Source organism: Apium graveolens, chromosome 2, assembly GCF_009905375.1.
Source record: "Apium graveolens cultivar Ventura chromosome 2, ASM990537v1, whole genome shotgun sequence".
NCBI classification, from domain to species: domain Eukaryota; kingdom Viridiplantae; phylum Streptophyta; class Magnoliopsida; order Apiales; family Apiaceae; genus Apium; species Apium graveolens.
The window spans coordinates 140,073,739-140,090,091 of NC_133648.1; positions in this window are offsets into that span (position 1 = coordinate 140,073,739).

Genomic DNA, 16,353 nt, shown 5'->3' on the forward strand with positions numbered 1-16,353 from the left:
AGGAGTCAGAGACAGAGGTCATTGCTATTCCAGATGAGGAGGACCCGGATGAGGTCCCAATAGCTGAGGAGCGTGTCGGACCTATGGTAGTGTATGCTAGTACCCCTTTACCCACACTTCCGGTGGTCAGAGCTCCTACCCCTCCACCACTATCTTGGATCCCTTATGATGACAACTCAGAGACCCATACTTCCGAGCCTAGGCAGACTGAGGAGGCACCCCCAGCGGCTCCGGATTCACCACCTCTTCACCCTGCCCACAGGCAGTCTTCGTTAGCCCACGGCTATGTTCAGGATGTACTGAGGACCCGAGTGGCTGTTGCTGAGGCCCGACTGGATGAGGCCATGAGGGAGTTGGATGCGGAGAGGGCGGGTAGGCGTACCCGAGCTTATGTGACTAGGGCTTCTATACCCCGATCCTTGAGGAGGGAGCTTACGGGGATAGAGCTCACTTCCCGAGCGAGGCTCAGATCGCTCCAGGGGGACAGGCATGGTAGGATCTCCAGGCGGCAGGCCGACTATATCCTCCATCGTGCGATGGAAAGGGTATGGGAGCTGACCCGCTCCGGTGTGTGATTCAGGATTGACGATGGGATAGTCTAGTTGTCTAGTTAGTCGAGGCCTTAGTAAGAGCCAATTTTCCGGGATAGTTGACTTGTATATAGCATCCCTTTTTCTGACTAGACAGATAGACTCTTGTGTATCACTTTTGGGACAGATGGTTGTAGCACTGTTGTACTTTTGACCAGATCCGAACTATGTATTTCTCGCATTGTATATATTTGTTTCCTTTCGGTTCAGTTCCTTAGTGACGAGATCACTGTTTTTATTATTATTATTACTGCACTTCTTATTAGAACTGTCATAATATAATAGGATTGCGAGATACATTCTCCCCATTATAGAGCTGTGCAAGGCACAATGTTGTGTATGATTGTGACCTAACATTGAATTTCCCAATAAATTTTTTTATTATCAGTAGCATACCGCCAAGAAAGATTGGAACTAGGGCGAACCCTAGATCTGAGGACCAGGGAAGCCATAACCAGGATGATAGGAACCAGGAACACAGTGAAGAGGAAGACGAGGATTATGTGGAACAGGATGACTCCCTGTATAAAGAGGAAGAGGAAACATATGATGTTTAGGGATTTGAGATAGAGGCTGAAGAAGGAGAAAATGAGGTTGAGCAACCAGTACCAAACCCAGGCATGGATCCCATGGGCCAGTTCATGCAACTACTAAGGCATAACTTGGAACGCCAACCCAACCCACCCCCTCAAGGAAATAACAATGATGTGGCAAACTCTTTCAGGGCTTTTAAGTCCCTTAAGCCCCCTGAGTTCCACGGATCAGCCGACCCAGTTGAGGCAAGGGCATGGTTAAAGGAAATGGAGAAATCCTTTGAGATTTTGAGTACCGATGAGGCACAGAAGACTGTATTTGCTACCTACCTTTTGAAAGGAGAGGCTAACTACTGGTGGGAGGCCAAGAAAAACATGGAGACAGATGCTATCATAACCTGGGAGAGGTTCAGTCAGTTGTTTCTGGGGAAGTATTTCCCGAGGTTTATGGAAAACCAGATGGAGCTCAAGTTCTTGGAGCTAAAGCAGAATAACTTATCTGTAGCAGAGTACGAAGTGAAATTTACTGAGTTATCAAGGTTTGTGCCAGAGTTTCTGAGCACCGAGGAAAAGAAAGCTAGGAGGTTTCAGCGGGGACTGAAACCGTGGATTCAGAATAGGGTGGCAATCCTTGAGCTTACGGATTATGCCACTCTGGTTCAAAAGGCAACAATTGTAGAAGCTGGAAGTGAATAGATGCAGAAGGAAAGAGAAAAGAAGGGAATAAAGAGGAAAAGTATGAGCATGGGTGGGGGTTCAGCAGAAAGGAGCTTCCCAACTAGATTTAATCGAGGAGCAGTGTCCCTACCGGGAAAGAACACTGGGTTTAAGCGGCCAATGAGCGTGAATGTGAGCCAGAGTGGCCAGAAGTCAAGAATGTCCTATTCCAACCAGTCTCGACCCCCATTGCCAGCCTGTAACACTTGTGGAAGGATACATTCTGGGGAGTGTAAAGGAAAGCCAGTAATCTGCTTCAAGTGTGGTCGAGAGGGTCACTATTCGGACAAGTGCACTTCGCCAACCCCCATTACCCGCCCAACCACCACTTGTCATCAGTGTGGACGCCCGGGTCATTGGAAGAGGGAATGCCCAATGAACAAACCAGCAGCTTCGGGAGCAAGCAGGGCTGCTTCTAATAAGCCACCTACTGCAAGGACTTTCAACATGATAGTCCAGGATGCTATGAAAGATTCAGATGTGATAGCAGGTACCCTTTCTCTAATTTCAGTCAGTGCAAACGTTTTATTTGATTCAGGAGCAACTAAATCTTTTATATCAAGGGACTTTGCACGTAAATTAAGACTTAAAGTTGAACCCTTGATAGAGCCCTTACAAGTAGAAATAGTCAACCATGAAGTTATTCTTGTTAATCTGATTCACCCCGCCTGTGAGTTAGGCATAGGGGGACAATCTTTCAGTGTTGATCTGATTCCTTTTAAGTTAGGGGAATTTGATGTAATTTTGGGAATGGACTGGCTATCTAGCAATGATGCTCAGATAAACTGTAAAGGGAAGAAAGTTAAGTTAAATATCCCAGGGAAGAAAGAAGTTATATTTAGAGGAAAGAGGCAGACACAGAAATTTTTGACTATGGCCCAGGCCAGAAGGATGCTACAAAAAGGAAATGAGGCCTACCTAGCCTATGTGGTGGACACGCAGAAGGAGGTGCCCAACTTACAAGATATTCCGGTAGTCAACGAATTTGAAGACGTATTCCCACAAGGCCTTCCGGGATTACCACCCGATAGAGTGATTGAATTTGCTATTGAGTTGGCCCCAGGGACGGCGCCAGTTTCAAAAGCACCTTACCGATTAGCCCCGTTAGAAATGAAGGAATTAGCTATCCAATTACAGGAACTCTTGGATAAGGGTATGATAAGACCCAGTGTGTCTCCGTGGGGAGCACCAGTTTTATTTGTTAAGAAGAAAGATGGGAGCATGAGGCTGTGCATCGACTATCGAGAGTTGAACAAGCTAACCATAAAGAACAGGTACCCATTACCTAGAATAGACGATCTGTTCGACCAGCTAAAGGATGCTGTTTATTTTTCCAAAACTGACCGGAGAACTGGATATCACCAACTAAAGATTAAACCCGAAGATATTTCCAAGACAGCGTTCCGTACCAGGTATGGGCATTATGAGTTCTTGGTAATGTCCTTTGGATTAACCAACGCCCCAGCGGCTTTCATGGATTTAATGAATAGAGTATTTAAGAAGTACTTGGACAAGTGTGTGATAGTTTTTATTGATGATATTTTGATCTACTCAAGGACTGAGGCAGAACATGCAGAGCATTTGAGGATAGCTCTAGGAATACTCAGAGAGGAACAGTTGTATGCCAAATTCTCGAAGTGTGAATTCTGGCGGAATGAAGTACAGTTTTTAGGACATGTGATCAATAAAGAAGGAGTATTGGTCGACCCCTCCAAGATAGAGGCGGTCTCAAATTGGGAAAGGCCAACCACACCCACAGAGGTAAGGAGTTTTATAGGATTGGCCGGCTACTATCGTAGATTTGTACAGGACTTTGCAAAAATCGCAGACCCTTTGACACGACTTACTCGTAAGACAGAGAAGTTTGAATGGACGGAGAAATGCGAGAACAGTTTTCAAGAATTAAAGAAAAGGTTCATAACGGCCCCGGTGTTGGCATTGCCGGACGGAAAAGGAGATTTTGTGATATATAGTGACGCGTCGCATAAAGGATTAGGGTGTGTGCTTATGCAGCACGGTAGAGTGATTGCGTATGCATCGAGACAACTGAAGGAATACGAGATTAGATATCCTACTCATGACCTTGAGCTCGCGGCAATAGTATTTGCCTTCAAAATTTGGAGGCACTACTTGTATGGAGAGAAGTGCGAGATTTTCACAGACCATAAGAGCCTCAAGTACATATTTACGCAGAAAGAGCTCAACATGTGCCAGAGGAGATGGTTAGAACTAATCAAGGACTATGATTGTGAGATTCTCTATCATCCGGGGAAAGCCAATATGGTGGCTGATGCCCTTAGTAGAAAGGAAAGACTCAGAATGATAACGACTTCGGAGGAGTTAATCAGGGATTTTGAAAGAATGGAAATAGAAGTAAAGATAACCGGAACCAGAACTGAAAAGCTTTTTGAGATCTCAATGCAGCCAGAGTTATTGGAAAAGATCCGATTGTGCCAAGAGAAAATAATGAATGTAGGCAGAAAGTTAATGACTGGAGAGGAGATCCATACTGAGAAAGATGATAAAGGGATAATGAGGTACTCTTACCGGATTTGGGTTCCGAATGTTCAAGAGCTTAAAGATGAGATTTTGGATGAAAGCCATAGTTCAAGGTATTCCATTCGCCCGGGAAGTACCAAGATGTATAGGGATTTGAAGAAATATTACTGGTGGCCCAACATGAAGAGGGACGTAGCAGAATGGGTAAACAAATGTTTGACTTGCCAAAGGGTAAAGGCAGAGCACCAGAGACCCAGTGGACTTTTACGACCCCTGGAGATTCCCGAGTGGAAATGGGAACAGATAGCGATGGATTTTGTTGTAGGCTTGCCAAGGACGAAAGCCAATCATGACGCCATATGGGTAATTATAGACCGACTGACAAAGTCAGCTCATTTCATTCCTATCAATGAGAGATACACAGTCGATAGACTGGTGGACATTTACCTTAAGGAAATCGTGACGCGACATGGAGTCCCAGCGTCCATTGTCTCAGACCGAGACCCCAGGTTCAACTCCAGATTTTGGAGGAGCTTTCAGGAATGTGCGGGGACCAAGTTAAATATGAGTATCGCGTACCATCCCCAGACGGATGGGCAGAGTGAAAGGACCATCCAGACACTAGAGGATATGTTGAGAGTCTGTGCAATAGACCTTAAAGGAAGTTGGGATAACCACTTGTCGTTGATCGAGTTTTCTTATAATAATAGCTTTCATGCTAGCATCGGAATGCCGCCTTATGAGGCCCTGTACGGAAGAAGGTGTCGATCTCCCTTATACTGGGATGAAGTAGGAGAGCGGAAGATGCTCGGACCCGAAGTGGTCCACAGAACCAAAGACATAGTGGATCTTATCAGAGGACGGTTGGTAGCAGCCCAAGACAGACAGAAAAAATATGCAGACTTAGCCCGAAAGGACAAGGAATATGAAGTTGAGGACTTAGTACTGCTAAAGGTATCCCCTGGGAAGGGATTAATGAGGTTCGGAAAGAAAGGAAAACTAAGCCCAAGGTACATTGGACCTTTCGAGATATTAAGACGGATTGGAAAGTTAGCTTACGAGCTAGCCTTACCCCCTAACTTGCAACAAGTTCATAATGTGTTCCATGTGTCAATGCTAAGGAAGTATCACCGGGATGCCAGACACATAGTGGAGTACGAGCAGGTGGATATGCAACCAGATCTGACTTACGTGGAGAAGCCAGTAAGGATTATCGATAAGAAGGAGCAGGTGCTTCGGAACAAAGTGATCAAGCTAGTCAGAGTACTATGGCAAAATTATAATGTAGAAGAATCAACTTGGGAACTAGAGAGCGCAATGCTAGAAAAGTACCCCCATTTGTTTTCTATTTGATTCCGGGACGGAATCCTTTTAAGGAGGGGAGACTGTAATAACCCCTAAAATTTTCAACTTTTTGTAACCCTTATGAATAGTGATTTTGCAGATTATACTGAATAAGAAAACTTTTCATGCCACACTATGTAGGGGTTCTGTTATTGATATTCTGAGATTTTATTAGTACTCTATATGGTATATAAGTGTATGTAAAGATCGTCAGAATCCAATTCCGAACACTTTGACTTTTCCCGGAAATCCACTAGATACGGAAAGAATTGAGTATAAGGTAACAGGATAAAAAGGATTTAAATTAAAGGATTATAAGAGAGGATCATAAAAGGAATATAATATATTGAGAAAGGTTAAGGGAACCTAAGTAATAAGATCCCGGGTATGATCCCTCAAACGATAAACGAAAACGAAAGTTAAGCGAACCGTATAACAGATCAGCGGTCATTAGGCAAACAATTAGGAAGTTAATCATGGGGATTAGAGAGGATGATGTCACCCAACCAATGAGAAGAGGACAAAGAGGGAAAGATGACATCATAGCATGACATAAGCATGACATAAGAAGGAAGGAAATGTGGTGGATTGTTAACCACACAAAACCAAGGTTAAATTGGTAATTAACCTAAAATAAAACAAATCTAATTCAATCAACCAAGCCAAACATTTCATTTCATCAAAACAAAAAACACAAAACCTCTTATTTCTTCATTGCTCTCGGCTTTTGCCATTTTCAAAGAAAACAAATTTCAAAACTCAAGATCAAGGCTTCCTAAATTGGTAAGATAATTCCCTAGTCATCCTTATGCATAGTTATGGCTATCTTATGAGTTTAAGCCTTCAATTCTTTCTCAATCTTCTTCAAGAAATCAATGAAGAAGACAATGAATAGTGATTTCAAAGTTTTTAACTTGTTTTTTTCTTGTTTTCCTTTAAGATCCAAGCATCCCTAAGACTTCTCAAGGCTTCTTAAGGCTTCCTAGCTACTCCCACCACTTCAAGGAAGGTATATCATCTCCAAACCCTAGATTCCTTTGTATAATAAGATGATTTTGATTGTTATGGTGATATAGTAGCTTAATGCTTGTGGTTTAGAGTTTGGGTTGGAGTGGTAGTGAAATGGAATGGTGAATCTTGTGTTTTGGTTAAAAGAACTTAAGTATAGTTAAATTCAAGCTTAAGCATAAGTATAAATGTTAATATTGAATTTATTGGGGATGTTATGATGTGATAAGGATGGACTTTGGTTGTATGAATGGATTGGGGGTTGTTTGGTGATGAATTGGAGTGATATAAAATTTGGGTAACCGCGTAAACATAGCCGTCGTAATGTCCGATTTACTTTAGACTGCTTTTGTTCATAACGTTTAGACCTGAGAACTCCCTGCTATATTTTGACCATTGCCATGTTTAGATAGTTCATGTTACAAGCTTCGTTTTGATATGTAGTTTGTTTGATTCCGATGTACGGTTTAGGAGAAACGACCGTTTTAAGTAACGGCGTTTCGCGAATGAAACTTTTCCCCTCGCCTTACTTTGAAACATAGGTTAAAGACCAAAAAGGGTTAATTAGTGTATGAAACAATTATGGTAAGAGTCTTAGGCAGTTGGTAAGACACTCGCGAAGGAATCGCCTTAAAACTCATAATGGTTAATTTATTAAAAATAGTGGAGCCGAGGGTACTCGAGTGACTTAAGAGAATCAGTGAGCGCAAAACAAGCGTTAGAGTCTAAGTTAGGTAAAGTATAGATTTACAGGTGACTTTGGTTTAATTCCAACTTACTTGTTGTTTATAGGTTACCAGACTCGTCCCGAGCCTTTTATCGCCCCCAGTCGCTCAGGCAAGTTTTCTACCCGTTATAACTGTTGTTGTGATGTATATGTGTATATGCATGATCTTGCGATAAATGCATATTTGTTATTAGCAAATTCTTGCGATATATTGTAGCATGTGATATGGTACGTATGCATGCCTGTTTCGTATTCTTGCCATATATATCTATTGGTTCAGTTGATAATACCTATGCTAGAGAATAGCGGTAATTTGCATATACCCTTAGTATAGGGCCCCAAAGGTGAAAATATTTTCTAAAACCGGGAGTCGAGGATCCCGAGTAGATTTTTTATATATATATATATATATATATATTTATATATATATGGTTATAGTTTTCCAAACTATTAATCGAATAAGGTTTATTCGATAACTTTATTTTATTTAATGAATATTATTTGAATATTCATTCGAGGACTTATGACTCTGTTTATTATATTTAATGATTATTAATTGGATATTCATTGGAGGATGTATGACTCCGTTTATTTTATTTAATGAATATTATTTATAATATTCATTCGAGGTATTATGACTCCGCTTATTATTTAATAATATTCTTTATTTTATTAAAGAATAATGTTTCGATAATCAAACTTATTTTCGATTATTCAAATAAAGATAGTACTTTCATATAAGTATATCTTTGGTTATTTAATATCCATTTCAAGTATAAGTTTTAAAACTTCTACTTCGATTATTTTTATAAGGATTATCTTTATGAGAATATTATTTAAATAATAATATTCAGATATTTTCTAATATATCGGGACTGATTTATTTTAATAAATCAGCAGTACTCCAAACATTCTTAAAAATGTTTTCGAGTCTTCAAAATGATTTTTAAAGTTAGAGTGGACCCCAAAACTCATTTTTTTATATTTAAGATCTTCCTTTCAAAGGGGATTTAAATACTCGCTCAAAACCTGGGGGATCCAGCTCTGTGGTGCATTTTACATTCACAACGTGGTTGCTGTTTTGAGAAAACAAATGAATTGATTACTTACCCAACGTTCGGGAAGTAAGCCCATCTAATTGAGTCGGCATAAGCGACAGGCCGGGGTACGGTCTATCAAAGTGTAAGTGGCTGGGTGGCAGTCCATCAACGCGTAAGAGGCCGGGTGGCGGTCCAGCACAAGGTCCTTATGTGGCCAGGGTGATGACCGGTGGGGGATTCATCCATCTACTAGTAGAAAAGGTTACTTATTGGTATCTTTGCCTGATCAGCAAGATATCGGGTTTATGCCAAAATTCTTTTCCTTTCCAAAATTCATTGGATGTTACAAACTCTGTTCATACTTTACATAACAGAGGTTCCAGGAAATGTTTAAGAGATATATATGTGGATATATATCGGGACTAAATAAAGTATCTCGTAACTTTATTTCATTCAATAATATTTCAAAGATTGAATCTATTCAAGTCTTAAATTGTGGTCTCATCTATGGGATGACCTTTTTTAAACCTATAATACTTTGAACAGTGGTAGTTCAAGTAGCCTTATAAATGATATAAGTATAGTGAAGTATTTGGTAACTTCATCTTCCTTTAAGCTTATATCCAGTAAGTAATTATCTTACTTTTGATAAAGGTTTTCAGTAAGTTATCTATTAGATATTTGCATTATTGATTACACTATATATTATCTTGCGAGCTGTAATGCTCACTCTTGCTTTATTTATTCATCACACAACAACAGTTAGGAAGGATGGCCAGACTCAAGCAGACCCAGCGCAAGAGCGTGGGAAGCGCCCTCGCCTTCCCGTTGAGATCATAGCTGCTATAGCTGCAGAGGTAGATCTATCTGTAGATCAGATCATCTACTTTTGAGAATCAATTATGTATAATTATAACTTGTGGCAGATAATGGCAATTAATTGTAAACTTATTAAGTAATCATTTTGGGTTGTAATAACTTTTAAATTGTGGATTCAAAGACTTGTACTTATTTCAATTTCATCTCTGAGACTATAACGGGTTGTGGTGTGTGTTAGTATGGGGTCACAACATAAGGTTATTTATTATTAATTAAGTGAAGTGATATTGTGGAAAGAAAGACCGTGACGACCCGGATCCCTGACCCCGGATCTGGGGGTGTTACACAAGTACCCCAATTTCCTTATGCAAGTATTATTTCCTTAAATTCTATATTGATGCAAGTATTATTGTTATGGAATCATTGTGGGTTGATATACTAAGTCAAGGTTAAATAAAACCATACTCTATTATCAATTTTTCAATTTAAAATGAGGAGTATAATGTCTCACCATGTTCATGATCTATCCAGAGTGATCCCTACCTATTTACACCATGTTTATACAATCCAGATTGATTCCATTTCCTTGATCGTACCTTAATTAAAGTAGCAACCTTTAATGTACCCAATTTCTTATACGGTAATGTTACCAGTTCATAATCCCAGATTTGTCATTCTACAATGTACCTTTCCCTGAACTCATTATTTTATTCCGGAACCCTTTTTTACTGATTACCTATTGCTTTATTCTTGAACCCTTTTTGACTGATTACCTATTGCTTTATTCTTGAACCCTTTTTGATTGGTTATCTATTGTTTTATTCTGGAACCATTTTTGATTGGTTACCTATTGTTTTGCTCTTGAAACTTTTTAGATTGAATACTTATATCTTTGCTCATTGAAACCTTATATGCCCGTATATTTGATCTTGTCACATACTTACAACATCAACCCTTCTCACTTGATTATTTTCATAACCAGTGAACTCATTATTTTATTCTTGAACCCAGCGGGGTTCGGCATTACTTCGCGACTGATCACCAGCTGAAATCCGTAGCGTCATAAAATGAGATTTTGATTAAAAGATCATTTTCAATTGAATCTTTTTACAAAATGATGATGCCATTCCCATGCTATTTATATTATGAACTATTCTACCCTATGTTTATCTTTTGCTAGTAGAACTTGCTGAGTATTTGGCTCACTGCTTCTTTCCATGTATATCTTTCATCTAGGAGATAATTGTTAGGGTGAAGCAGATAGCTCATAATTCCACCGGAGGAGAATCATCAAACCAATCCTTGTACCATATGCAAGCTCAGGTAGTTAAGTAATCCAGCAGTGGGAGATGCATTGTAATAAAGAACTTTTGGGTTTGTAATAGTTAATAATTGGGTTGTTCATAAAATAAACCTAGCGATCTTGGATAATTTCTGTAACATGTCACCTTTATAATGTATGTCTTTAATATTAGCTTTTGTTGTATTAAATTTGGGGTCGTGACAATTTTTGGTATCAGAGCTAAGGTTTAGAGTCACTGAACAAGCCCAAATAGGTTTAGTATATATATATGTATAAGTATATTAATCGAGAGTGTAGGTTTTAATCGATTCGGTCGCTAATAATCTTATATATATATATGTACTTCTTTTGATAGCAACTAGAGCATTCATCCTCGATTGCCCGCCCACACGATACCGTTCCTTTCTCCGTTTATGCTGGTTTAAGACTTGAGATGGATAGGATTCAGGGAAAGTATGAAAAGTTGATGGAGCGCTTGGAGGAGACATTTCAGGATTCCCAGAAACTTAGAGAGAGACCGAGGTCACTAGTAACTGTGAGGCTTGAGACTCTGCTCAACCATGTCAACACTAAGCTTGGACAGATGCCACCTCACAAAGACCGCACCAGCCAGTACACCTTCTAGATGATTGTTGATGAGCTTCAAAGTGTGGGGAACATGCTTCACAAGGAAGAGAACAAGGAGAATGAACCTCAGGCGGAGGATGACTTTCTGGAGGAGGATGACCCTCAGGAGGAGGATGAGGATGAGTTCCAGGATATTAGATTCCATTTCCTTATCTAGTTTGCATTTGTGATGATGTTGTAATCTTTTAAACTATTAGTTGTACTCTATGTTCCTTTTCAGACCTATTGTACTCTAATTTTCCTTTTCAGACCTATGATGTTGACTTTATTCGGCTATGATGTAACCTAACTCTCTTCCTATTATTTATGCACTTTCGTTGTTTCAATTATCCCTATCTTTTTCTACTTTCCTTTTTTATAACTATGAATAGCCTTGTTAAGAATTTGAAATCATATGATCATATTAATCCTGTGATAATCTAGCTTTGAAAATTTGTTATAATCATACCTACTTGTTACCAATTTTCTTTTCAGAAATATGCCTCCTAAAAAGACAAGGCAAACCAGTACTACTTCTGCAACCGACCCCAATATCATTCGTGTGAGGCCCTCAATCTCGGGGTTAGGAAATGAGGACTCACACACCTCTAATCTAATAATTAAGTATGCATAAACCCCGATTAACTACTAACAAGATCAACAGGATAAAGTATGAGACAAGATTACAACTACCAATCACAAAATATAACTTACAAGCCCGAAATACTATTAAATAAACAATATCGATTCCGGCTGGGAACCAATAGATAACCCATTGTATCTTTAAACACTTCTTTCTAGGCGCGAGCTCACTCATAACAACTACTACATGCTCTGGCAACCGGAAGCCCTCAACACGGTAGGGACCACCAGGTACGCTCTTACGAGCAGTGCGCCTAAGCCTGACCATCTTCTTGCTTAACTGCCATGGTTAGATTAAGACAAAACAAATGAGTATAAAACTCAGCAAGTAACTATATAGAAGTTCTACAATATCAAATCATAATATACTTTGAATAAACTAGGGCATTCTACTTTAATTAATCTAGGTGGTAGATTTCCATTTTTTTTTCTTTGGGATAAGGAAAGGTATCCGAAGAATAGTTGGGCTTTCAAGAAATAAGGATCGAAACAGGACAAAAGCCGACATTCATCACAAATCATTATAGGATCAAAATAGATCTTCCGATAGAGGAAAGCAACAGTATTTCAAGATAATCAATCATATGATCAACAATTTCAAGAATCAGGGTTCTCGAGCCTTAAGCTCCACAATGACATAATCAACTCTTTTCAAAGAAATATAAACCATTTTCATTTCCAAAATCAATTTACTGAATAAAAGTTTCAGTTCCCTTTTAAATATTCACTTAGAACCCTTGATTGGATCACTTTATCTTTCCATTTCATTATATACGGGTGATCAGCCCGTATCGACCTCCATTCCGGTCTTTAAGGTACCAATCGGCATAATTTCAGCCTTAAATTGGACTAGTCCCACTAGCCTCTTACCATGACTGGACTAGTCCCACTAGCCTCTTACGTCTCAAACCAATCCATCAGGAATTCATTTGGAAAAGCCTTGAGTTTGGAAAAAACAAATAGGTTTTCTAAAATTCATTTTATCATTACCAAGCATTTGAAATCATTCAGACTCTTTCAAGTCGAAACTCATTCTCAATTCAGATTTTAAAGAAACAAAGTTCAGGGAATAAATCGAAGATACGCAAGGAATAATTCGTAAGAATTCTGTATCAAGGATGACAAGGCACTAGATAAGAAAGATCAGCATTGACTTAGGGATCAATAGGGTGATCAAGAGAAGCAGGGTATCATTAAACAGAGTTAACCAAGATAATCAATAAGTTCAATATGAATCACGGCATTATAGGTAACTTGAATAGAAAGGTCAGGTTATCAATGAGTGAAATCAATAGGCTTATCAATAACAGGTTATCAAGAACAGGGATTCTTTAAATCAATAACAGGGTTTTATAAAACATGGGTCTCATAAAACAAGGGTTTCATGCTTAAACAATTCAATACTCTACATGGTATGAACAACATTTCCTTTATAATCATTTACACAAGTAATCAGAGTTACTTGCCTGAATTTGCTTTCCTGAGGGTTGAACTACTGCCACCTAGTAAATCCTTTCCTTTCCTAGCCTGAATGCCCTCACGCTCCGAATCTATAATAAAACCAAAATCTTAATTAGATTCCCAACTCTCGTTCCCGGAATGATCCCACTATACGGTAACTCGATTATATCCTTGACTCGAGCATACGAATATAGCTTATACATATAAGCACATAGCACTTAGCACATAGCATAATCCTTATATACTTAGCAATCAAAGCGTACTCGCTTGACCTTGGCTATGCCTCAATTTACACTAACACGACTCTCTTTTACGAGTACAAGATCTATTTACAACCAAACATTTACGTATATACTATCACTTATATCAATCAACTTAATTTCCTTTTCTTTTGCTCCTTAATTCGAACCATACATACAAAACACATCCACATATATTCATTTTCAACCTCATATAAGCAAGCTCAACTAATGCAATTCACAAGGATCATTTATCACTTAAACTTCATCCCTTTTTAACCAAAAATCCGAATCTTACTTTTATTAAGATCGAAATCAACACTCCCGTTTAATTACCAAAATTCGAACATATCACTTCTTAATCTTTATCATGCAATCAAAATCTCACTTAGCAATTCAATCCACTTAATTTCACCTTTTTATTCCTAAGAATCCATTTGGGTTTTTTTTCCATAAATCAACATACAAGAATGGATTTTAACATGCAAGGCAATACATCACATTTCCCATTTATTTTAGTTCTTAACTAGATCATTCAATTCACTTAAACACCAAATCATGTAACACCTAACTCATTCAACCAACATGCATTTGCTCAATCAATAATTAACCCCTTTTTATCTTGTTTTCATTCGGCAAGAACATAATTTTCAACTCAAGGACTAATCAATAACATGCACTAATTGATCTTCTTTAAAACTATCATTCAATCACCTTTAAGCCACATAAACCTAGTGTTCAACAAGATTAACACACAAAACCCGAAGTCCTCTTCTTTATTAGCAAAAACCGAAGCAAAAACTCATATGCTAATCCTCAATTTTTGATTTTCTAAGCAACAATCATATGTACACATTCATTTTCTTCCTAACACAATCAATGGAATCATTTAATCAAGCACACACTTGAATTTCATCAAAGAAACAAAACCCTTTTCTAAATGTTCAAGAAATCATAACATGCAACACTAAAATCCAACGATCTCATCATGGAAAATCCACCGGCTCTCCTTTGGATCATGGCCGGTGGTGGTCGAACTTGAGAGAGTCCATAACGGATCTCTTCTCGAGTTTATGACCTCCAATCACGCTTAAAATCACTCTCTTAGTTATGCATCAAGAAATTGTTTTTCTTAAACACAACCATAGTGATTACTTCAACAAAACCTTTATAATCACTTACATGCAAGTAGCAATCGAAGTATATACCAAGAATAACAACTAATGGAAGCAATATCTCGGTGTTTGAGTGTGTTTTAATGGTTGCATGCGAGTGAGAGAGGTGAGAGATGAGAGAGCCGAGAGGGAGTGAGAGAGAGAGAGTGGGAGTGTTCGAGAGAGAGAGGAGAGAAAAAAAAGAGAGAAAAGAGTGAGTGCACGGAAAAAGAAGAAGAAAATGGGGGAGGAAGGAGTATTTTATACTCCACCAAGATTAAGGGCAAAATAGTAATTCAATAATTCCTTTTTGACTGGCACTTTCTTTCTCTTTTTACTCAAATGCAATGAAATTCAAAATAAAAATATTTCTCTCTCGGAAAGATGAAATTGTCTTGAATAAAAATCTTTAACACATAGGTTTCGAAATTAGCTTTCCAACCATTACTCATAATGAATTTTTGAGCGAACGGTTGATTTTATATGAATTTCACAAACTTGCTTTAATAAATACATTTTCCACATAAAATCAATTTAAAAATGCAAAGATCAACAATCAAGTTCACTTATTATTTTTAAAAAGTCTCTAGGACCTTTGCGAAGATAACAGAACAAATCCCATGTTTTTATCCTTCTCGGATGTTTTTATAAAAATGCGCGAAGGTTAATTAAACTTTTACTTAAATCACGTAATTCCTTTAAAATTCACAAAATTGACACTAAACACATAGTCATGCACACAGTCAAGCAATCACACACATATAGTCATATAATGACTCAGGTCTGATCATAGAATCTATCCCTCTTTAATCCTTATCCTCTTTTACGCGTACCGGGTCACGTTCAGCCTGACGGCCCGACGCTCAGCGTTTCGATTACGCTTCTCATTATCTTTGCCAATCAACACGTCCCTTAAGACGCGAAATACTTTATTCATTTACTTCACATATAACTCATATTTTATATTATTTAATTCCATATTAGGACGGCTTCCGTTCTACCTGACGGCCCGACACCAAGCTTAAATTCTAAGCTGACTCTTTAAATTGGAACGTTTTTTTATCCACGATCCTTAACTCTAGTATACAGATAAGAAAAATAATCATCACTTAATCACATACTTATAATCTCATCACATAACACATACTTTATTCTCTTAATTATGACGCAAAATTCTCAGTGGTTACACTTCGAATATTTGAGACTCTGCAACAACAAACTAATGCAATTGCCCCAGCAACAACAAACTCTTCAACAACAATTCCAACAACAACAATTTCAAAACCAAGAGAATCATGATCAACACCAACATCAACCAGATCCACCTCAACAAATTGTGACTTTCAAAACCTTTCAGAGTGTGAACCCACCTTCATTTCATGACACCATTGATCCGGTTATAGCCAACACTTGCATAAGAGAAATGGAGAGATCTTTCAAATTGGTTCGACTAGGGGAAGAACAGAAGACCATATATGCCACATATTTCTTAAAAGGGGAAGTGATATATTGGTGGGATTCAGTCAAAGCTTTGGAAGATGTTTAGCCAGTTACTTGAACTAGGTTTAAGGAGTTATTTTTAGAAAAGTATTACCCCCGGTATATGCAGAAACAGATGGATATAAAATTCCTGGAATTGAAACAAGGAAGTATGACAGTATTGGAATATGA